This window comes from Schistocerca cancellata, chromosome 9, assembly GCF_023864275.1.
Source record: "Schistocerca cancellata isolate TAMUIC-IGC-003103 chromosome 9, iqSchCanc2.1, whole genome shotgun sequence".
Lineage (NCBI taxonomy): Eukaryota > Metazoa > Arthropoda > Insecta > Orthoptera > Acrididae > Schistocerca > Schistocerca cancellata.
Window position 1 is genome coordinate 397,253,408 of NC_064634.1, and position 23,908 is coordinate 397,277,315.

Below are 23,908 nucleotides of genomic sequence, written 5' to 3' on the forward strand. Positions count from 1 at the left end.
CAATACTGCAAGAAAGAAGCTTTCTCCAGATATGGTTACTATTTCTCTGTAATCCATTGCACACACAGTCTCCATAATATAAATGTGTACACACACCAGATGGGTGTGTGTTTTCATGTGCATGTGTATCTCTGTCCCTGCACAGAAAAATTTTGGTGTGTTAAGTCGTGAATTTAATAATATGGTTTTTATAATTTTTCGTGCAACTTATTTCAAGTGCAATTTTATCCAGTACCCTTCACATGCATCTTAATTTTTCTCCTGCATGTTTCATATGAGAACATTATTTCTTTATCATATTTTTCCACTCAGTTTTAATTTGTAGTAGTTCACGTAAATAATCCTCACATTCTGATTAAACATAATAAACAACAATATCACAATGCTTGTCACATTCTAGTCCAAAAATTACACCATAGAAAAGGTGAAAGCTACTGCATATCAGTTCCTGTGTGATGATTGATAGGGTGTAGTCTGCAGATTGTATAATTGGATTTTTCAAGTTTTCAAAACCATTGGTTGAAACGGGGAAGAAGCAGATCACAAGAACAGCACATTGGAGGAATACAGCAAAGGATGGTTGACCTATTTGACTCTTATCTCCTATATTCCAATAAGATTCTCACATAAATCTCCCCAGTAAATTTTTCACATAATTCTCCCTAAATAATGAACTGAATCCTTTGGCTGGTAATATTCTGCAGAGGAGGAAACATTTGAGGAAGAGAAGGCGAAAATTTTTACACCCTTCACCTCTCCCCCTCCCCCCTCCACCCTCCTCGCTCTCGCTCTCTCTCTCTCTCTCTCTCTCTCTCTCTCTCTCTCTCTCTAAAAACCACACACACACACACACACACACACACACACACACACACACACACACACACACACACACACCTAGGTGAAATTGAAATGTAAATCGTGTTTTCAGAAAAATCACATTATTATAAAATTTTCTTGGAAGCTAACTGTAGAAGTGTTGAAACCTATGATCTCCATTTAGCAGTTTCTAGCACATATTTTCCACAGATGTATATTGCAGGCTGCTCATTAAACACACTACTTGTTGCAGGAACACCTGTTAGACGTAACAGGAATATTTCAGGTGATATTCAGCTAATTTTATCCAAGTAGATATTTCTTAGGTGACATCCTGGTTCTCATGATGATCCAGCTGGGTTGTCATATAATTCAGAAAAAAATGATAGCACAAGTAGCTGTAATTGGTTAAGGAAGTGGAAAAACTGTATTAGCAGGAATACTTGAACTTTGTGAATAGTAATTTATTCATCTTATAATCTGGTATTTATGATTTACATCTAATCGTCTACCTGGAGGCACATAAAAAAAAATTAATACAACTTTGTTGCTATTGAAGTTCATTCAGGTAATTCAAGAAACTTTCAATCAGCTGGTAGGAAGACTAGAGTTACTTTTGTGTCCTCTACTGTGGTGCTCTTGGAGTCTTCTATCCCAAGACAGGTTTGATGCTGCTGTCCACACTAATCGGTGGGTGCCAGCCTCCTCTTCTCCAAGTAACGGCTGCTATCTGCATCCATTTGTATCTGCTTCCTGTATTCATCCCTTGGTCTCCCTCTACAGTTTTCTCCCACACTTTTCTCTATTGCCTCATGATTCCCTCCCGCCTTAGGATGTGTCCTATCGGCCAATCCCTTCTTTTAGTCAAGTTGTCATGAATTTCTTTTTTCCCCCAGTTTGATTCAGTATCTACTATTAGTTACCTGACCTGTGTATCAAATACTCAGCATTCTTTTGTAGCATTACATGTCAGAACCCTGTGTTCTCTTCCTGTCTGTACTGTACACTGTCCACATTTCAATTCCGTATAAGGCTATACTCCAGACAAATACATACGGAAAAGTCTTCCTAATACTTAAATTTATTCTAAATGTTAGCAAACCCTCTTTTTCAGAAATGCTTTTTGTGTTAAAGTCAGTCTGCACTTGATATCCTCGCTTTCAGCGATCGTTAGTTATTTTGTTGCCCAAATAGCCAAACTCGTCTACTACTTTTAGTGTGTCATTTCCTAATCTGATTTTTCCAGAATCACCTGATATAATTTGATTACATTCCAATACCTTTGTTGTTCTTTTGTTGATAATCGATTTGTAAACCCTTTTCAAGTCACTGTCCATTCCATTCAAATGCTCATTCAAGTCCTTTGCTATCTTTGACAGAATTACAGTGTCATTGACAAACTTTAAAATTTTAATTTTTCTTCCTGCACTTTAATTTCCTCTCAGAATTTGTTCGTGGTTTCTTTTACTGCTTGCTCAAAGTACAGAAGTAATAATATTTGGGATAGGCTACAAGCCTGTCTTGCTCCCTTCTGAACTACTGCTTATTTTCACGTCTTTCAACTCTTGTATAGAAACCAGATAGCAGCTACAAGTTATAAATAACCTTTGGCTTCCTGTGTTTTGTACCTGCCATCATCAGAATTTCAAAGAGAATCTACAAAAGTGCCTGCCTTCTATAGAATTGTAATTATTGCATTCTTCTTTAAGTCTGAGAGTATTTCACCTGACTCATATATCTTGCACACCAGGCGGAATGCTGTTGTCATGACTTGCTCTCCCAAGGGCCTCAATAACTCTCAGGGAAAATTGTCTACTCCAGGGGCCTTCTTTTGACTTAGGACTTTCAAAGCCGTCACATTCTCCTCGCAGTATCAAATCTCCCAACTCATCTTTATATTCCTTCCCCCTTTCAGCTTTCCCTTCTTTGCTTAGTACTGGTTTTCCATCTGATATTCATACAGCTTCATGTCTTTTCTCCAGAAATGTCCTTAATTTTCTTATATGCAGGATCTATCTTTCCACGAGTTGTGTGTGCTTGTGCATCCTTGAATTTCTTGTTTAGCCATTCCTGATTTTCAGTTTTGTAGTTCATCAGTTTTCTATTTATATTTTTTTCCTTTCATCAGTTATTTTCATTATCTTGTAAGTTATCTAAGGATTTCTACAAAGCATTTTCTGTCCTGCAAGTTGAACCTGTGCCGGCTTTACGATTTCATCCCTCAAAGCTACCCATTCGTATTTCATTGCATTTCTTCCCTTGTTTCAGTCAATTGTTGTCCAATGATCTCTTTGAAATTCTCGGCAATGTCTGGTTCTCTCAATGTACCCATATCCCACATCCTTAATTGTGTACATTTTGTAATGTTCTCAGTTTTAATATGTAGTCATAACCAAAACATTATGGTAAAGAGTCCACATGTGCTGCTGAAAATGTTGTTTTAGTCTAAAATCTGTTTTTTTTTTAATCTGTGTTTTAGCTTTATGTAATCTATTTGAAACTTGGCTGCGTCCCCAGATCAGATATAAAACCTTCTGTGATTCTTAAACCAGTTGCTAGTGATGATTAAATTATGCTCTATGCAAAATTTTATCAGATGGCGTCATTCATCCAGTCCATGTTTTCTTACTATTTTTCCTCCTCGTCTTGTCCCTACTGCCAAATTCCCTCGCTGTTAATTTTTCATCTCCCTAACTATCTGAATAATTTCTTTTATCTCTTTACAGTTTCTTTCAATTTCTTTATCATCTACAGACGTAGTTAGCATATAAAATTGTAGTGTTGTGGTGGGTGTTGGCTTTTTGTCTGTCTTGGCTGTGAATGTGTTAACTGTGTTGTTCATAGTAGCTTATGCATATTCCTATTTTCGTATTCATTTTTAGACCCCCTCTTGCCTTACCTGTGTTTGATTTTGGATTTGTAAACCTGTACTCGTGCGACAAGAAGCCCTGTTCATTTAACAGTACCGTAGAGTTGCATGCCCTCAGAAAATGTAATGGCCGTAGTTTCCCCTTGCTTTCAGCCATTCACAGTACGAGCATAGCAAGACCGTGGTGGCTAATGCTACAATACCAGATCAGTCAGTCGTTCTGGCTGTTGCCCCCCCCCCCCCCCCCCTATCGTCCCCCGTCCCATACAGCTACAAATGGCTTTGCCATCTTCAGGAACCATATGTATGCTTGGTCACTCCACAAATACTTCTCTATTCTGGGTACAGCTGTGCTAAAGGCTACTGTATCATTGAGGCATGCACATCACCTCATCTCACCATGGTCAGTGGCCCGTATATATATGACAAAAATAATATTCTTTCAATAATTCAGTTTTGCTCCACCTAAAAGTTTAATTTCAAACAATGAAAATTCAGGGTGGAATGTAGTAATGTCTGAAAAGGATAGTTGCTACTAATCATATGATGGAGATGATGAGTCACAGGCACAGCAAAAAGACTGTCAGAAAGTAAGCTTTTGGCCAACAAGGCCTTCATTGGAAACACACACACGACTACAGTCTCTGGCCACTGAGACCAGACTGCGACTAAAACAGCGCTTTATTGGAGAAGCAACCTGGTGGGAGGAGGGGGGGGGGAGGTGGTAAGGAGGAGACTGGGATTCGGAAGGGGGGAAATGCTGCCAGTGGGAGTATACAGGCATACAAGAACGAGGTGGGGAAAGGTTAGGGCAGCTAGTTACAGTCTAACCTCCCGACTGCACCTAGCTACCCTATTCTCTCCGACCTCAGCCCTGTATGCTCTCATTAGCAGCAATTTACTGTCCCCAGCCCCTGCCTTGCTGTCCGTGGCCCTCCCTCTTCCTTACCCCCACCAGCCTGTTGCTTCTCCCATCATGCCACTGCTGCTTTCAGTTTGACCTCAGCAGCCAGAGACTGTGGTCGTGTGTATGAGAGGTGTGTGTGTGTGTGTGTGTGTGTGTGTGTGTGTGTGTGTGTGTGTGTGTGTGTTGTGTTTCCAAAGAAGCCGTTGTTGGCTGGAAGCTCACTTCCTGGCAGTCTTTTTGTTGTGCCTATCTGCGACTCGGCATCTCCACCATAGGGTGAGTAGCAACTGTCCTTTTTATAACATTGTTAAAAGTATAATTCCATAGGTGTGGTGGTGGTGAGGGGGAGGGTGTAGACACTGTTAAGTGAGCTCCTAGTCATTAGGAGTAGAAAGGCCAATTGATGAGAGGAGGAAGGGGTCATGGTGTAGGATGAAAAAACTGAATGTGATCAGTTAATTCAGTTTCTTCAGGGGGGAAAAAGTTAAGTGGTGGCAGAATGAGACAGTCAACCCATCTGATGTTAAGTCAGCAAAGAGAGTTGCATTAGGGACTTTTATATAGTTCGTAAGAATCAAATTGTGGAAAAGACAATTATTACATACATTTTGAAACTTCCAAGAAAAGATTGCTGAGGGTGACTGCAACCAGCAACAAATGTTCCTAGGTGAGGTCTCATTTGACAATCTTTAACTGAGAAATAATATTTAAGCTAATTAAGTTCTGATTTAAAGGGGAAAATGTCAGGTAATAGAAACTGTTTAATTAGGCAGCAGGTGCGGTTAACTATCTCATGATGACTTTGCAAGTAAAAAACTGGTTTGGTTAATAATAAAGAAATATTAGGGGAACAATACATAGTTTGTTTGCTTTTCAAGCTTAAAAATTTGAGAAATGTCCGTGTGTGTGTGTGTGTGTGTGTGTGTGTGTGTGTGTGTGTGTGTGTGTGTGTGTGTTTTACAGTTGGTTATTATCTGTATGGTTGGTGTTAATTTTTATATTGTGCTTTTGATCATTCGTAACTGACAACATTATTCAGGATTTTCTTAATGTTCTAAATTATAGCTTTATTTGGTTACATTGGTTTGAATCATTACTGCAGTTTCTTTTCGTATCTGCAGTAGTGTTTTGCAGCGGTTATTTATGTAATTCAAATTCTTTGTATGAACAATTGTGGGTTTGCATATAGAATTTGCTTGCTCTCCCTCTACAATTTTTACCTTGTACATTTCATTACCAAATTGGGAATTTTTGTATCCCTTAGGGTGTGTCCTATCAGCTGACCACTTTTATTAACCAAATTCCTTTTCTCTTCAGTTCTGTATGTCTTCTTGAGTTACACTATCCAACCATCTAGTCTTTAGCATTCTTCTGTAGAAACACATCTCGTAAACTTCTATTCGCTTCTCATCTAAAGTGTTTATCATATACTTTCTGTTTACATACAGAGCTGTACTCCAGAAATCTATCTTCAAATAAGAATTTCTAATGCTTAAATTTATATTGAACATTAACAAATTTCTGTTTTTCAGATATGCTTTTCTTGCTATTGTCAGTTTGCATTTTACGTCCTCTCTACTTTGGCTATCATTTATTACTTTTCTGCCCAAATGTTGAAACTTGTCTGTTACTCTTAATTTTCCATTTTCTAATCTGATTCCCTCAACATCATTTGTATAAATTTGACTGCATTCAGTTATATTTGTTTTACTGTTGTTGATATTCATCTTACAACCTCTTTTCAAAACACTATCCATTTTTTCAACTGATCTAGGTCTGTTGTGAATTTGATAAAACTACAAAGTTATAGGCATATCTCAGTTTTAATTTCTTCTCTGTGAACTATAATTCCATTCCAAATTTCTCCGTGGTCTCTCTGTAGTATCTTACAAATGGTTATTGCAATGCTGCTATCTGTGTGATAGGTGTGTTAAGTCGTATATTATGCAGGCTGGATTTTCTGTTCCTCTAAAATATTGTTTTATTTACTTACAATGAGTTTATTTCCATCTCCACAGTGGGATTTTCTAGCAGATGTGTGTTGTGCATATAATTCAAGTTTTTATCTAAAAACAAAGATGATGTGACTTACCAAACGAAAGTGCTGGCAGGTCGATAGACACACAAACATACACACAAAATTCAAGCTTTCGCAACCAACGGTTGCTTCGTCAGGAAAGAGGGAAGGAGAGGGAAAGACAAAAGGATGTGGGTTTTAAGGGAGAGGGTAAGGAGTCATTCCAATCCTGGGAGCGGAAAGACTTACCTTAGGGGGAGAAAAGGACAGGTATACACGCGCGCGCACACACACACACACACACACACACACACACACACACACACACACACACACATACACAGACACTGTGTGTGTGTGCGCGCGAGTGTATACCTGTCCTTTTCTCCCCCTAAGGTAAGTCTTTCCGCTCCCGGGATTGGAATGACTCCTTACCCTCTCCCTTAAAACCCACATCCTTTTGTCTTTCCCTCTCCTTCCCTCTTTCCTGACGAAGCAACCGTTGGTTGCGAAAGCTTGAATTTTGTGTGTATGTTTGTGTTTGTTTGTGTGTCTATCGACCTGCCAGCACTTTCGTTTGGTAAGTCACATCATCTTTGTTTTTAGATATATTTTTTCCACGTGGAATGTTTCCCTGTATTATATTCATATCATTAATTCAAGTTTTTCACGTATAACAATTATGGATCTGTGTATGGAGCTAGCTTAGTCATATTCATATTGTCTCGTGGATGATTAATTCAAATAACTGAGAGGCGGTATTCTGTGCACATGCTTCTGCATTAATCACATCTTTAAAATGCAGAATGTACTAGCTGTGAAATAATTTTTCACTCTGATTCATGTCAAAGCTAATGTTAATAAAGAGTAATAAAAATTACAGTAGATGACACTGTGGATAGTGAACAAGGACTATGGAGGATGCCTACTTCACTACTGAGCTCTGCCCACCTCCAGAGCTGCAAGACCCTGCTGCCACCTTTCCTTTTTTCACTTTTTATGTGCTTTTTGTCATCAAATGCAATAGCATAACTTTTATAATAATTGGAAACTACTAGATATATGGAAGAAACAGGAGAAGATTTCAAGTGACAGTGAGGTGAGGCAGAGGGCAAATGAGATATGGTTATGATTACAGGGAAAGTACAACAACTGAAGAACTATGAATATCCATAAGCAGGCTAGGTGGCATAGATGGAGAAGTTGCCAGAAAAATCACAAGAAAAAGTGCAGGTCAGAATGATGATTGTTTCAAGCAAAAATCACACAAAATACCAAATTTAAAGTAAATATAAATTGGCATCATGGTTAGTAAGATTGAGAGAGGCATATAAAAGTGAGAATTCTATAGAATAAATGAAAGTAGAAACAGAGAAAGATGAGGTGCCACACAAATTTAATCTCCATTCTACTTCAGTTTTTTGTCTCCTTTCAAAAATAATTGTTTCTCTGTGGTTTAGTTCAGAAAATTATCTTTTCAGTTTTACTTTGAGTATTATTCATTACCTTTTACATTCTACAGTTTATACCACTGTCTCCTCCTCCTCCTCCTCCTCCTCCTCTTGCTCTTCCTCTTCCATTTACTCATTTCCATTTTTATTTCCTTTCTCCATGATGTTTCTGTTTCTTCTAGCACTTCTCCTTACATTTGTCTATGAAATGGAAAGTATTTTTTCCTCATTCCCTTGTACTAAAAATTTTGATACTAAGGTCATTCATAAATGATGCACTCATTTTATTTATTTATTTCCATGTTTTGTGTTTTTCTTAGCATTGTACTGAAGGGCTGTAAAGAGATAACCTTGCTGCTTCTCAGTGACCACATCCCAACATTAGGGAAATTTTAACAATTCCATCAACATATTCAGCTGATGAATGGTTTGTATAGTGGCAGCAGAAACCTTTGCCCAGGTGAATAACCATGTCAGCTCTTAGGGACTCCCTGCTTCAAGAATAATGGAAGTCTGGTGGACTCATGTCAGGTCTCCAGGGTGCATGAATTAACAATTGCCATGTTTACTGAGCTTTTCACTTAAGACATTGACAAGTAGCAGATGAATGTGTCCTCATAAATGAGATACCCAGCCTCAAGCAACAGAATACGTTAACCTGTGACAGTTTGTATACATGCAACTCTGCCTGGAGCCTTCCCCATGTTATCATTAAGACAGATTTCTGAGTATTTATTTCTTGAAGTAGCAAACAAGGATACACACTTATTCATGCTGTCCTAACCACCAGCTGAGCAATGCTCAAGACAGCGAAGATTTAACACTTTGAGTGCTAGTCACTTATTTAAACATACTCATCCCAATAGCAGCCTCACCTCGTGCTGGGCAGTTTATCTCTAATTTGACCCTCTGCACTGGAAAAAAAATGAAACTAATTTTCACACTTAAAAATAAAGTGCATCAGATGCTTTTTTAAATAAGCATAAAATATATTTTTCTTCTGGTAAACCTCTGATCATCAGAGGTCAAGAGAAAGACTGCCTTCCTCAGGTGAATAAAGGTTTATATTAGCATTTCATTTATAATTTAAGAGCGAAAGTACATATTTAAATCTATGTATACGGTGAAAAGGAAGAATATATTACGATAACAACTTAATGTTCGACATAGTTATTTTTTGTGTGGTAGAGCTGGCAATGTCGTTGCACACAAAACACCACTTTGCATACACCACACAGAAATGATTTACCTTTCCTTTTGGCTACTCCTTCTTTCTTCTCTCTGCCTGAGCACACACTATATGCATTCTGTGCTTCTTTTTTTTTCCCCCCTGATTGTATTGGTCCTCTTTTACAGGAAATGATTTCTAATCACCTGTGAAATCTCAGTAGCACTTGCGGAAGTTGAGTGTTAGTAACACATCATTGACAGATCTTTGCAAACAGAACTAGTGAATTGGCTGGTACTAATTTTCTTCTTCATGAACTGTGTATTTAATACAAACTAATCTGAAACAGCAGTGAGAATTAGGTGCAACAAAGGCTTTGTTCACCACTTCAAAGAGCAATGGTTGAATATTCCATGTGACATTTTCTGGCCATTGGAGTTAACACCAAGCTTGTTTTTATTGTAATCAATGATTGCCACTAGTCTGATTCACCCCTTCCCTTCTGTACATGTCTCTTCTGTACGTTATGCTTATCATATAAATGTCTGTTGTCTTTCCTTCACAGTGGATAACTGTTTCTGTCTGTTCAAGTGATTTAGGAGGCAGGCAGCATTCTTCTTCTTTACTTTTTAATGCTACCAGTGAGAGTAGTGCACTTTCTTTCAAGAGCTGCCGATGGCTGTACACTTGTATAGTACCGATCAGTTAACATTGTGTGGCCCTACTGCTAAGTTATCAAGAAATCTTAGCACTACATTCATCACAGCATTGTCCTGCCACAGGATACATCAAAATATCAAATACATTCTGATTCTGCTTCCACAAGCACATATTCAGTATCTGTGTTCCTTCTGTGGCATATACTGTTTGAAATGAAGACATCCCTGAAATGGACGCATCCCTTCATTAATTGCGAGGTTATATTTGCCTTGATATCCTCTCTTGCATCAGTGACATATTTTGTCATACTCTGCCATATTTCAAGTAGCGAATCAATCCTGGTTCACCTTTAGCTTTCACATGAATTTTTACCATTCGTGTGGAAGTTGGAACATATTAGTAAAAACCTATTTCTACTCATTATGGTCAGACAGAAACTGCATGATGCTACTGGAGCTATGCTCCAATGATCTGCAATTGATGGTTGCTTGCTAACACTCAAATCTAAAATGACAGCAGTAAATTTTCAAATGTAGTCCAGAGCGGCTGTTTTCCACCACTAGTGTGCCGTTTGGTTGTAGTTGATTAAGGTGTTGTTTTCTTTGTATTTTCTGCCCTTCGTACAGGTTTGTCTGCTCTTTCATGAGGTTTTCCAGCTCATCATCAATAAAATAGTAAAATAAATCTTCCAGATCACTTTTACTCTTCACGTTTGTATCCATGTGTATACTTGCATTAAGGCCAGTATAAATTGAAATACTATTTTGAATATCATCCCTCTTGTTCCAGTCATTTTTCTGCACTGACCTAGTTCATCCTCTGTCATTTGCTACTTGCAAGTGCCTCTCAGTTTCTGTGGGCCCAGCAGCAGCTTACGTTACTTTTTCATTAAACACACTTGATTCTCAAATAATAAATAAATTATGAGTGAACATGAGCATGTATGTAACATAATAGCAAAGTAACATGAATAAAAACATTGTATTATATTATTTCATGGCATGCACATATGTACAAAACAAAAAAAACAAAATCACAGAAGCCTTCTTGCCTGGATCAGATAAATTGTAAGTGTTGTCTTCAACCATGCCATCAGCATCAAGAAGATTGCTAAGATCACTTTCAGATCCCTCAAGAATGCAAAGAATCTCTATGTCACTGAGTGGACTGTTATGAGATGTACTGTTTAGCTTGCTGATAATGCTAAGAGTGGCATCTCAAACTCCACTTTCTGATATAATTGTTTCAATTACTAGATTGTGTTGTGAACCAAATTGGCTGTAATGAGTATGACATAGCAAATGACCAGGTACATTCAGTTCCACCACCATGAATTTATTTTGTTGTGATCTTCATTCATGACCAGTGTTTAAAAGTAGTAGTCTGTAACTTTTAATTCCTGGTTGAGAGCTCCTGATACCTTGCTGTCATACCCCTTTGGCACTATTTCGACTGGCATATAAACACTGAAAAACTTTACTTCCTTCTTTAATGTTACAATATTAGGGATGAAAAGTTGCTACTCACCATATAGCGAAGATGCTGAGTCGTGGTAGGCACAACAAAAAGATCACACAGTTATAGCTTTCAGCCATAAAGGCCTTTGTTAGCAATACACACACATACACACATGCCAGCTCATGGAAACCAAACTTGCACACACATCTGCAGTCTCAGATAATTGAAACCACACTGCGAGCAGCAGTACCAGTGCATAATGGGAGTGGCGACTGGGTGGGGGTAAGGAGGAGGCTGGGTCCGGGAGGGGGAGGTATAGTATGGTGGGGGTGGTGGACAGTGAAGTGTTGCAGTTTAGGTGGAGGGCAGGAGAGATGGTGGGGAGGGGGAAGTAGTGGAAAGGAGAGAAATAAAAAGAAATTAAAAGACTGAGTGTGGCGGTGAAATGATGTGTGTATAGTGCTGGAATGGGAACAGGGATGGGGCTGGATGGGTGAGGACAGTGACTTAATGAAGGTTGAAACCAGGAGGGTTACAGGAATGTAGGATTTATTGCAGGGAAAGTTTGCACATGTGCAATTCAGAAAAGCTGGTGTTGGTGGGAAGGATCCAAATGGCACAGGCTGTGAAGCAGTCATTGAGATGAGGGATATTGTGTTTGGCAACGTGTTCAGCAACAGGGTGGTCCACTTATTTTTTGGCTACAGTTAGTCGGTGGCCATTCATGTGGACAGACAGCTTGTTGGTTGTCATGCCTGCATAGAATGCAGCACAATGGCTGCAGTTTAGCTTGTAAATCACATGACTGGTTTCACAGGTAGCCCTGCCTTTGATGGGATAGTTGATGTTAGTGATCAGACTGGAGTAGGTGGTGGTAGGAGGATGTATGGGACAGGTCTTGCAACTAGGTCTCTTACAGGGGTATGAGCCATGATGTAAGGGATTGGGAGCAGGGGTTGTGTAAGGATGGACGAGTATATTGTGAAGGTTTGATGGATGGCGGAATACCACTGTAGGATGGGTGGGGAGGATATTGGGCAGGACATTTCTTATTTCATGAAACGATGAGAGGTAATTGAAACCCTGGCGGAGAATGTATTTCAGTTGCTCCAGTCCTGGATGGTACTCAGGTAGGAGGGGAATGCTCCTCTGTGGTGGGACTGTGGTACTTTGCGAGGTGGTGGGAGACTGGAAAGATAAGGCACAGGAGATTTGTTTTTGTACAAGATTGGGAGGATAATTACGGTCAGTGAAGGCCTCAGTGAGACCCTCAGTATATTTTGAGAGGGACTGCTTGTCACTGCACATGCGACGACCACGGGTGGCTAGGCTGTACGGTAGGAACTTCTTGGTATGGGATGGGTGGCAGCTGTTGAAGTGGAGGTATTGCTGGTGGTTAGTAGGTTTGATATGGATGGAGGTACTGATAGCCATCTCTGAGGTGGATGTCAACATCTAGGAAGCTGGTTTGTTGGGTTGAGTAGGACCAGTTGAAGCAAATGGGTGAGAAGTTGTTGAGGTTCTGGAGGAACGTGGATAGGATGCCCTCACCTTCAATCCAGATATCAGGAGTTTACGAATCTGGGTTCTTAGGAAGGATTCCTCTAGATGGCCCATGAATAGGTTGGCATAGGACGGTGCTATGCGAGTGCCCATAGCCATACCCCAGATATGGCTATGAGCACTCACGTGGCACCACCCTATGCCAAACTATTCATGGGCCATCTAGAGGAATCCTTCCTAAAAACCTAGGATCCTAAACCCCTCACCTGATTCAGATACATTGATGACATCTTTGCTATATGGATTGAAGGTGAGAACACCAAATCCACATTCCTCCAGAATGACAACTACTACTCCCCTATTTGCTTCAACTGGTCCTACTCATCCCAACTAGCCACCTTCCTAGATGTTTACCTCAACCTCAGAGATGGCTACGTCAGTACCACCATCCATATCAAACCTACTAACCACCAGCAATACCTCCACTTCAACAGCTGACACCCATTCCATACGAAGAAGTCTCTTCCATACAGCCTAGCCACCCATGGTCGTCACATCTGCAGTGACAAGCAGTCCCTCTCAAAATATACTGAGGGTCTCACTGAGGCCTTCACTGACCGTAATTATCCTCCCAATCTTGTACAAAAACAAATCTCCTGTGCCTTATCTTTCCAGTCTCCCACCACCTCCCAAAGTCCCACAGTCTGGCCACAGAGGAGCATTTCCTTCATAGCTCAGTACCATCCGGGACTGGAGCAACTGAATTACATTCTCCGCCAAGGTTTCAATTACCTCTCATCATGCCCTGAAATGAGAAATTTACTGCCCACTATCCTTCCCACCCCTCCTACAGTGGTATTCCACCATCCAACAAACCTTCACAATACTCGTCCATCCTTACACAACCCCTGCCCCCAATCCCTTACATCATGGCTCATACCCCTGTAAGAGACCTAGTTGCAAGACCTGTCCCATACATCCTCCTACCACCACCTACTCCAGTCTGATCACTAACATCACCTATCCCATCAAAGGCAGGGCTACTTGTGAAACCAGTCATGTGATTTACAAGGTAAACTGCAGCCACTGTGCTGCATTCTACGTAGGCATGACAACCAACAACCTGTCTGTCCGCATGAATGGCCACCAACTAACTGTGGCCAAAAAACAAGTGGACCACCCTGTTGCTGAACACGTTGCCAAACATAATATCCCTCATCTCAATGACTGCTTCACAGCCTATGCCATATGGATCCTTCCCACCAACACCAGCTTTTCTGAATTGCACAGGTGGGAAGTTTCTCTGGAATACATCCTACATTCCTGTAACCCTCCTGGCCTCAACCTTCGCTAGTCACTGCCCTCACCCATCCAGCCCCCTCCCTGTTCCCATTCCAGCACTACACAGCCATCTTTCCACTGCCACACCCAGTTTTTTAATTTCTTTTTATTTCTCTCCTTTCCACTACTTCCACCTCCCCACCTTATCTCCTGTCCTCCATCTAAACTGCAACACTTCACTGTCCACCACCCCCACCATACTATCCCTCCCCCTCCCCACCCCAGCCTCCTCCTTACCCCACCCAGTCGCCACTCCCATCATGCACTGGTGCTGCTGCTCGCAGTGTAGTTTCAGTTATCTGAGACTGCAGATTGTGTGTGTGTTTGTGTGTGTGTGTGTGTGTGTGTGTGTGTGTGTGTGTGTGTGTGTATTGCTGACAAACACCTTAATGGCCAAAAGCTATAATTGTGTGAATCTCTTTGTTGTGCCTATCACGACTCAGCATCTCCGCTATATGGTGAGTAGCAACTTTCCTTCTGTAATATTGTTACATTCCATCCTGAATTTTCCATTGTTTGAATTTCTGTAATGTTATGAATACTTGGATGAGGCTGCGTGGTGATGTTACGCAGATCACAGTTTTATGGTGTAAAATTGGTGGTATTTCAGTATTTGGAGTAATTAAACAAAAGTTTGTCAGTTTCCAAAAATTGCTGTGAAAACATTATGTCAATGATCATCTCAGAAATTTGTTAAATATTTTTCTGCTGGACAATAAGATATTTATTTCCTTTCCAGCAGGACTTTCCTGACAAAACTCCAATAATGTCTGAACAGAAACATACATGATTGAAATCCTCCTGGATATTAGCCATATCATTCTCTAAAATTCAATAGAATCTATAAAACAAAAGTAGAATTTTCAGTCAACTTTTAGTGGTCCTTCTTAGGATGACAAAGCATTTAGTGATATGATAAAATTCACAAATTTCTTTCTTCAGATAATTTGACACACACACACACACACACACACACACACACACACACACACACACACACACAGAATCCACCCACCTACCCAGTAGGTAGGCTAGTTTTAAACCTAGTAACTGAGTCATTAACATGACTGCAGATATAATTAAAAAATATAATGAGTTAGCTTCGAGAGATTAAATTAAGCGAAAGTTCTTCTGGCCTTGTGCTCAGCAAAGTTGAGCGACTTTTCATCTCTACTTAGACATCTCAAATTGTTCAGTCTCATTTGGGCTTCTTGTCTGTCTGTTATTTACTTATTTCATTTCCTTTGAATTGTCTGTCCCTCTTTTCGCTCTTATCCAGGAGACAGGAAAGAAATCGGATTCCAAAAGTTGGAGCAGGTTTTCTTTGAGTACTTAACTGTTTGATAAAGTAATCCTTTCATTTGTATTCTTTATTTTGTAACAACTGTGAACAGAACAAAGCATCCAGACCAGTGATAAAATTTTAGATAAAGTAAAAATATGATGTGATAAGACAACTTGTCAGCAAGAGCTTTTAATGCAGAAGGAAACAACTTTATTTCTGAAAGTGTAATTCCAAGTCATGTAGCTTGTCCAGAATTAAGCTACAGAACACCATTCCGTATTATCACTGCTGGAATCATTATCTTATAATGTTTTGCTGTAGGCTTGTTTTAAAAACTATTGTTGGTATTTAATGATATTTTCTGAATCACAAGATGATGACAGTATCTCTTCATCCTGTTCTAAGTTTTGATGCATGGTGCAGAAACCATAACAGTGATCGTGATTCGTTCAATGATTGGAGAGTCAGCCGCCAGACATACATATCAGTAGGCAGTCAAAAAACTTACCGCTAGATGTAGCCGATGTGTAATTATTCAAATTGTTCCTTTGGAGTAAAAAAACAATATACAAGTGACAGTACTACTAATGAAATATACATCAAAAACTTTATGGTGAATTCCTACAAATTAGAATTTAGTAATGAGATCTGATTCCAGTGGTGTTGACTTTTAACAGTAAATCTATTTATGCACAGTGGGTGCTGATAGCACTAGCACTTCTTTTAGTAATAAACTAGACAGGTTATATGATCCTGAAATCTTAGTCTAAAAACTAACAAATTTTTTGAAGAATTTCCATTTAATTTCCAAATTCCCTTGCTAGTTTTCATTAGTTTGTCCAATCGCCTCCTTTCCATTGCTGAGTGACAGCTGTTGCTCTCACTAAATAATAGTAATATTCAAAACATTAGAACTTATTTGTGTCTCATAATAATGGAAGCATACCAGATACACAAAGGACCCCATTACAATTATCTAAAAGACAGTGTGGAGTAGCTACAAATATGTTCATGTAGCAGAATCCAAAGTTCACAGATGTTACTGGATATGAAATGCTGGAATCCCAGGATTATAACATATCCGAAATTAAGAAATCAGAAAAATGATAGAAATGGAAGAGAACATAATGGAAGCTTTTAAGAGGAAGAAGTTACTGTGGTATAGCCATCTCTGGAAGGGGGTGAGGAGGATTTGGAAGGTCCTACACTGTGGAGGTTGAGAAGTGAGGAATGTTATAAGCTGTGAACAACTCACAAAATGAATATATGTATATCATGGGGGAGGGAGGGGGGGGGGGGGAGAGGGAACCTCTTGCATATTCAGAGTCGATGGTGTTCTCGACTTCTGATTTCATTAGACTTCTGATTTCATTAAAACCTTCTCAGAGGCCCTGAGAACATGATATTTAAATATGGAGATATGGTAATAGTAGTTTGAGGGAATGCTATGAGAGAACCACAGTCTTACTTGCAAAAAAATCATTTTACGATTTGTAAATAATTTTGTTGATATTGGTTCCTTGGGGAATTGGTTTTAGTTGTTTTCATGGGATTATTATTTCAGGTTAAAGTGAAATTGCTTCAGTAACATTTCTGTCAACGCTCTATCTGTTTTACTCTCACCAGTTTTCCAATTAATTTGAACTAGTGTAAAGCTTATGGGCCACTAGCTAAGTATTTGTTGGGGTAAAAACGTGCAGTTCACTCACATCATCTTTGACAGTGATGCACAGTAATACAATTCTCTGCTGATCCAGAAGAAAATAGAATGAACCTCATCAAAACATTACATTTTTTGCTGAGCTAACTCTAATGGAAGCCTGTGAAATTTATTTTTGGAATTTTGTGTGTTTTCTTGGATTTAGTAAACAACCAACTGACTTATAAATCAGACCAGAAGGAAAAGGGTATAGTGATGATTTGCTGATGGATAAACATGGTATATATTAAATCACATGAGTATCTTCCCTATCAGCTTCATATTTTCTGTGCTATTTCTATAGCACACAGCCACTCAGCTGTTTGTGCTGCTCGTTGCTGACTAATTTACTAGTTTTATAATCTTGTCTAATTCATTCTTCTCTTCCTGTTTTTTGTCATATCTTATTCTGTTCACACAGTATTTTGAGGACTTCTCCTCTGCACCATTCATAACTTTATTTGCCTCCCTTTTTCCTCTTCTCTTAACTGATATTTCAAGAACAGGCTGTATATAGTATTTGTTACCTTGAGCCTTATCACAACTGCTACTATTGATGAGTACCAAAGTGTTTATACCTTATTGAGAAATCTTTCTTTTTCCTTTATTTTTCTGTAAACAGTTGATTGTTTCTTTGTTTTTGCCTTCTACCTCCATGATTTTTTAAATATTTGTTTTAGACATTTTAAATTCCTTGTTTATTGAGAATGGAAGTCATCATGTGTGAGTGTGCTAAATATAAAAAATAGAGAGATACACATCAAATTAATATTTAGTTTTATTGTTCATGCTACCTACTTTGTGTCTGTTGTTAATTATTCAGGTGACGAATATCATCAAAAACAAAGAAAATACAGTTTTGTTTGTCTTTAAATGGCCTTTGATATAAAATGTAACTGTAAGTTGTCACATTAGTAATATGGTAAAAGCTCCATCCCTGAAACTAGTAGACTTTATGTGAAAGCAATGAAATGATATCCTACTCCAACTTTTATAAGACAGCAATTCTACTATCCTCCCTATAAAATCCATTACTGTAAGAAATGATTAGTAGTATAATCTTACCACTACATTCATAAAAAGTAGTTTACCAAAAGCAACATTTTCGTTTGATATTGTATCCGCTTGATATGAAAAACATTTGTGTATGGTCATGAAGTGCATTTTCTGCATTCAAATTTGTCTTGCTGAAATACTTTTTTGGTGTGTAATGTATGTATGTTTTTTATTGTTCTTATAATTATTCTTAGCATTTTGGTAGCACCATATATCCAGAGTATTATGTACATTTTCATGTGTAATTTTGTTTAATACTGTATGGTTGTTATGCATTTCAATGTGTATGATGATGAGTTTCTCTTTGTTTAAATTCCCTTTTACTTTTTCTTTTCATTCCGTATCTTTGGAGGGTCAAACATTTAGGGTAAGTGAGGGCTTTATGGTTATGATTGTTTTCTTAAAAAAGAGAGAGAGAAAAAGAAAAATGCATTTGCATGTTGCTGGTAGCTTATGAGTGATAGCTGCTGAGTGCTATTACACAAGTATAGCCAAGTTATGTGTGTAGTGAAGTTCTGCATGCTACTGCCACTTCTATCCTCCTAGTATTGAATGCAGTCTTAAGTATGGACGCTACACTGTGTATGAGGCATTAGTTTGATGTGTGCATGGCCGTGATTTGCCCCATTATAAATTGAAATATTGGCAAAAAAAAAGACACTGGAGTTTCATTTATAGAACCTGAGTTGGTATGGTCTCTGAAGCTTGTCTAAATTGGGTTATTTGTGCTTTGCTCATTGTATGTTTATTTTGCATGTGAATATAAAGAAAATAGTGAACTTGATGAAAACTGTGTGTTCTTTTTGTTAAATAAATTTGTGAATTTGATTCACAGTGAGATATGTTCTGCATGTATGTGACATACGTGTTAGTAATCAATCAATGAAACATTATTGTTGTTATATGAGTCAGCAGTGTGGGACATTTGAAGCATCCAGTTCTTGAACTGTTGGGAATTATATACTGAAAATAGGACCATGTTCGCCTTTATATTTTATGCCAGTCTTAGTAAGTACAAAGTGAACAAAATCACATGCATCCTACGATTCCAGTCTGTTTTCACTTAATCACCTTGCGCAAAGTGTAACTATTTTCAGCAAATTTCCACTAACTAAGTAATTTGAGCAGTTCAGACATAAATGTCTGATATGATTTTGGACACGAAGCTTATTACTTTAGTATGTGGATTGGTAGGAGTATTGTAATAAAGTTCCAGCAGTTGTGGTATATACTTATCTGATACTCTCATCTCAGAAGCTGTCATTGCATAATTTTCTCATTGAAACATATTATAATGTAATTTACTATTGTGTCTTGTGCATTTTTATTGTTGTAAGTTCAGCTATTATCAGAGTCTGTTATAAAGTTTAATTTATTATTATTACATGACAAAGAAAATAGTGCTCCTGGCAGTAGAGAGAACTAGACCTGTCCATGTTAGTAGATACCACCAAATTCCAGACATTAGTGGTATGCACTGTTCACTCAATATCGTCAGAATGCAAGAATGGAAAATAACTGAGGGAAAGGTACTTACACAGGCGTAACAACTTGCTATTAAATTTGACAAAGAAAAGAAGAAAGGAATGAGAGAACTAATGGAGAATATAACACTCATGAAGTATTAAACTTGTGTGATTTGCTAGCTAAGGGTGGAAGAACACAGCACCAAGAGTAATAGGCATCAGATATCTACCTAAGCAATGAGAGAGAGAGAGAGAGAGAGAGAGAGAGAGAGAGAGAGAGAGAGAACGGGGGTGGGGGGGACGACAATGAGGCTTACAATAAGTATTCATAATACAGATAATGGTGCAATTTCTACATTATTATGAACAATGTAATGGCTCTATATTATGTCCCTTATGATATTATTTGCTTTATATGTTAGGAGCATGTTTCCTTAAAATTTTTATCTTAATGCCGTATGCATACGTTAATGGACTGATGTTGACTCCATTAATTTGAAGATGACTCACAAGGGCAAAGTGTGTCATTGGCAGTAAATATATGAATAAAATTTGCAACCAAAACTGTCTTATTTCGAGGAATGTAAAAAAGACATAGAAAAAGCTTTACAGCTATGTTAAACTGGAATTGGTTTGTAGGCTACCTATAAACAACAGAATTAAAATGACCATTGATTTGTTTCAACAAGATATTGATCGATAAACTTTACGAAGTAAATAGGTAAAGTGATTCTGTATGAGGAGTTTTTCGAAGAGGTATGGCAGTCAGTCTTAAATTGTTGTGCATACTAGTAGTGACATTTTTTAATTCAGATTTTACTGTCCATCTACACTGAAGTGCCAAAGAAAATGGTATACATTCAAATACAGAGATATGTAAAGAGGCAGAATACAGTGCTGTGGTCGGCAATGCCTATATAAGACAACATGTGTCTGACGCAGTTGTTAGATTGGTAACTGCTGCTACAATGGCAGGTTATCAAGACTAGTGAGTTTGAACGTGGTGTTATAGTCTGCACACAAGTGACCCGTATAACCATTTCACGAGTGTACTGTGAACATGAGGAATCAGGTAAGAAATGAAATCCAACATCACTGCCGTTGAAAAAGATCCTGCAATAAAGAGACCGACAATGACTGAAGAGAATCATTCAGTGAGACAGAAGTGCAACCCTTCCGCAATTTTCTGCAGATTTCAGTGCTGGGCCATCAACAAGTGTCAGCATGCGAACCATTCAATGAAACATTACTGGTATTTTTTGGAGCCAAAGGTCCACTCGTGTACCTTTGATGACTGCATGACACAAAGCATTACACCTTGCCTGGGCCCATCAACACTGACCTTGGACTGTTGATGACTAAAAACATGTTGCCCAGTCGGATGAGTCTCGTTTCAAACTGTATCGAGTGGATGCATGTGTATGGGTATGAAGACAGCCTCATGAATCAATGGACACTGTATGTCAGCAGGTGACTGTTCAAGCTGGTAGAGATTCTGTATTGGTGTGGAGCATGTGCAGTTGGAGTGATACGGGACCCATGATATATCTAGATACGACTCTGTCAGGTGACATGTATGTAAGCGTCTTGTCTGCATCCATTCACATCCATTGTGCATTCTGACGGATTTGAACAATTCCAGCAGGACAATGTGACACCCCCACACATCCAGAATTGCGACTGAATGGCTCCAGTAACACACTTCTGAGTTTAAACACTTCCGCTGGCCACCAAACTCCCCAGACATGAACATTATTGATCATATCTGGGATGCCTTGCAGTATGCTATTCAGAAGAGATCTCCACCCCCTCGTACTCTTACAGATTTATGGCCAGCGCTGCAGGATTCTTGGTGTCAGTTCCCTCCAGCACTACTTCAGACATTAGTCAAGTCCATGCCATGCCATGTTTTGTTGCTGCACTTCCGCATGCTCACAGGGCCCCTACTGGATATTAGGCAGGTGTACCAGTTTCTTTGGCTCTTCAGCATATAATTACAAAAGCATAATTCTGTTGTTCATTTAAAACTAAACCATAACTTACCCTGGATTACAAAGTGTTTTCATGAATAGCCGATAAAACTAATTTTTAGCTCTATTCCTCTTACAAGTGCAATTTCGGTGTATGACAGTGCTGCACTTGTAACAATACACATGTCTGAAGTGATACCTTTGTCTCTGAAAAAGTCACATCTCATGAGTTCATCCTCTACAAGAGAAATAATGGCACATGACATTTGCTCTTCCTAGTGGAACTCATTATTTCATCCACAACTTCAAAAATCTTCTTGTCATTAGTTTCTGCATTCTGTCACATTTACAGTCATTGTAGTGAAAATAATTTTGAACTTTTCAAAGTTACACTTTTACCGTCAATCCTATGGCAAAAGGTAAAAACTTGCAGCTTTCATATATCCAGACTTTGTCTGTAAGAATTTATCAATTTTTTACTGTTACCATTTTGAGCATAATATATGAACTATTGAACTAGCACTTCTTTGTACTCCATATTTATTTCTGTTCTGTTCTGCAGAATACTTTTATTACCAATTGACATTAGTGGTTAATTGCCCTCTAATTGTATTTCTATTAAACCTCATTGCATGTATCTGAATATAGTTTATATTAATAACCATGTTTAAGGTATAGGCAATATTAGAAAAATAAAATGTGTTGCTAATACTAAGAAAAGAAGATATATTGATGTTAAATAGCTGTCACCATATTATTATTATTATTATTATTTAGTTGGCTGAAAGATTCCATTAAGCTTAATTATATTTTTTAACTGTAGTATTCGATTTTTTAACTGTTGTATTCGATTTTTTAACTGTTGTATTCGATTTTTTAACTGTTGTATTCATGTTTGTGTTAATCAGTTAGTCATAAGAGATAACATCAGTGTCAGCAGTTCACTGTGCTGAGCTAGCTTTAAATCGGAGAATCATGTGAATACATCTTTATAACCTCTGAGGATGCCTCTTCTAGTAGGAGACAAAAAGCTAGGCACAAAAAACCATGGTCTTAATTGACAGAAAGCCAATTTCTTCAGAAGGTAAATATGAAGACTGACTTGTACATTCCGTGGCTTACTGGGCATGGTCATGTTGGGGACTGGAGGTGATATGTCTTGCGTAGATGCAGAGTAAAAACATATTCAAATGTAGAAAGAAATAAAGTCTTCCAGAATGAGAACTGACAAAGTAGATTATGAGAATTTATTTAGGAATACGTAGATGTACGAGGTCAAATTGTGCTGTAAATGCAGAATCATAGAAATAAAGTTTATATCAATATAGATGAAAGAAACTTGTACGGACAGCATATGTTGCAATTATGAAGAAACCAAAAGAAAAGGAAGTTCCGAATGGAACAAGGCAGCTATAAAATAGAAGGCAATCTGCAAATAGTGATAGGAATGTGATAGATTTATAAAAGAACTTATTAGACATAACAGCTTGAAGAAAACTAAACAAACTTTTGTTGGGTAGACACCACATTTCATCAGGTAAGATGGCAGATGGCACAATAACTATCAACTGAGAGAAAACTGTGCAGGCATTCTAAGATTTCTTTAACTGTTTGTGGAGTTTCAGAAATGAATCAGCAACATAGGTAGTTGATAATGAAAATAATGACCTTTTGGAAGACGTACCAAGTGAGGAATATAAAGCCGTTTGAGATATGGAAGAGGAGAGGTGCATGGACATGACAGTATAGAAATGGTTAAATCAGTGGAGGAAAAGTAATATGAAAGGAACTTGCAATATTGTTTTCAGAAAGTTTGCAAAAGAAAATTCCCCAAGCGTGGAACAGTGCTTCTGCTTCACATGAATGGAGCAAACAACGCTCAAATATTGACCCATCACCCTCCCCCCTTTCTCATAATGTACACGTGGATGGAAAAAACATTACACTTTAATCATTTGGAGAAACAAGATGACTTAGAACTGCTTGACCATGTGCAAATTGTGAACGAAAGTATAGAATGAAGCAGGGAAGTATGAATTATCACTTTGCTGGGTTTCATGGGCTTTTAGAAAGCTTTTGACTTGGATAGTATACAAGGTGTTACAAAAAGGTACGGCCAAACTTTCATGTTATGTGGACATGTGTCTGGAAACGCTTAATTTCCATGTTAGAGCTCATTTTAGTTTCGTCCACCTATGCTCAATGGAGCACGTTATCATGATTTCATACGGGATACTCT

General features: G+C 38.3%; 1 protein-coding gene across 2 annotated transcripts in view; it reads left to right on the forward strand.

Annotated features, from left to right (window-relative positions):
• LOC126101569 (palmitoyltransferase app) overlaps positions 1-23,908 on the forward strand; it is a 140,097-nt gene that overhangs the window by 107,338 nt on the left and 8,851 nt on the right. The gene's annotated exons all lie outside the window — the stretch shown is intronic.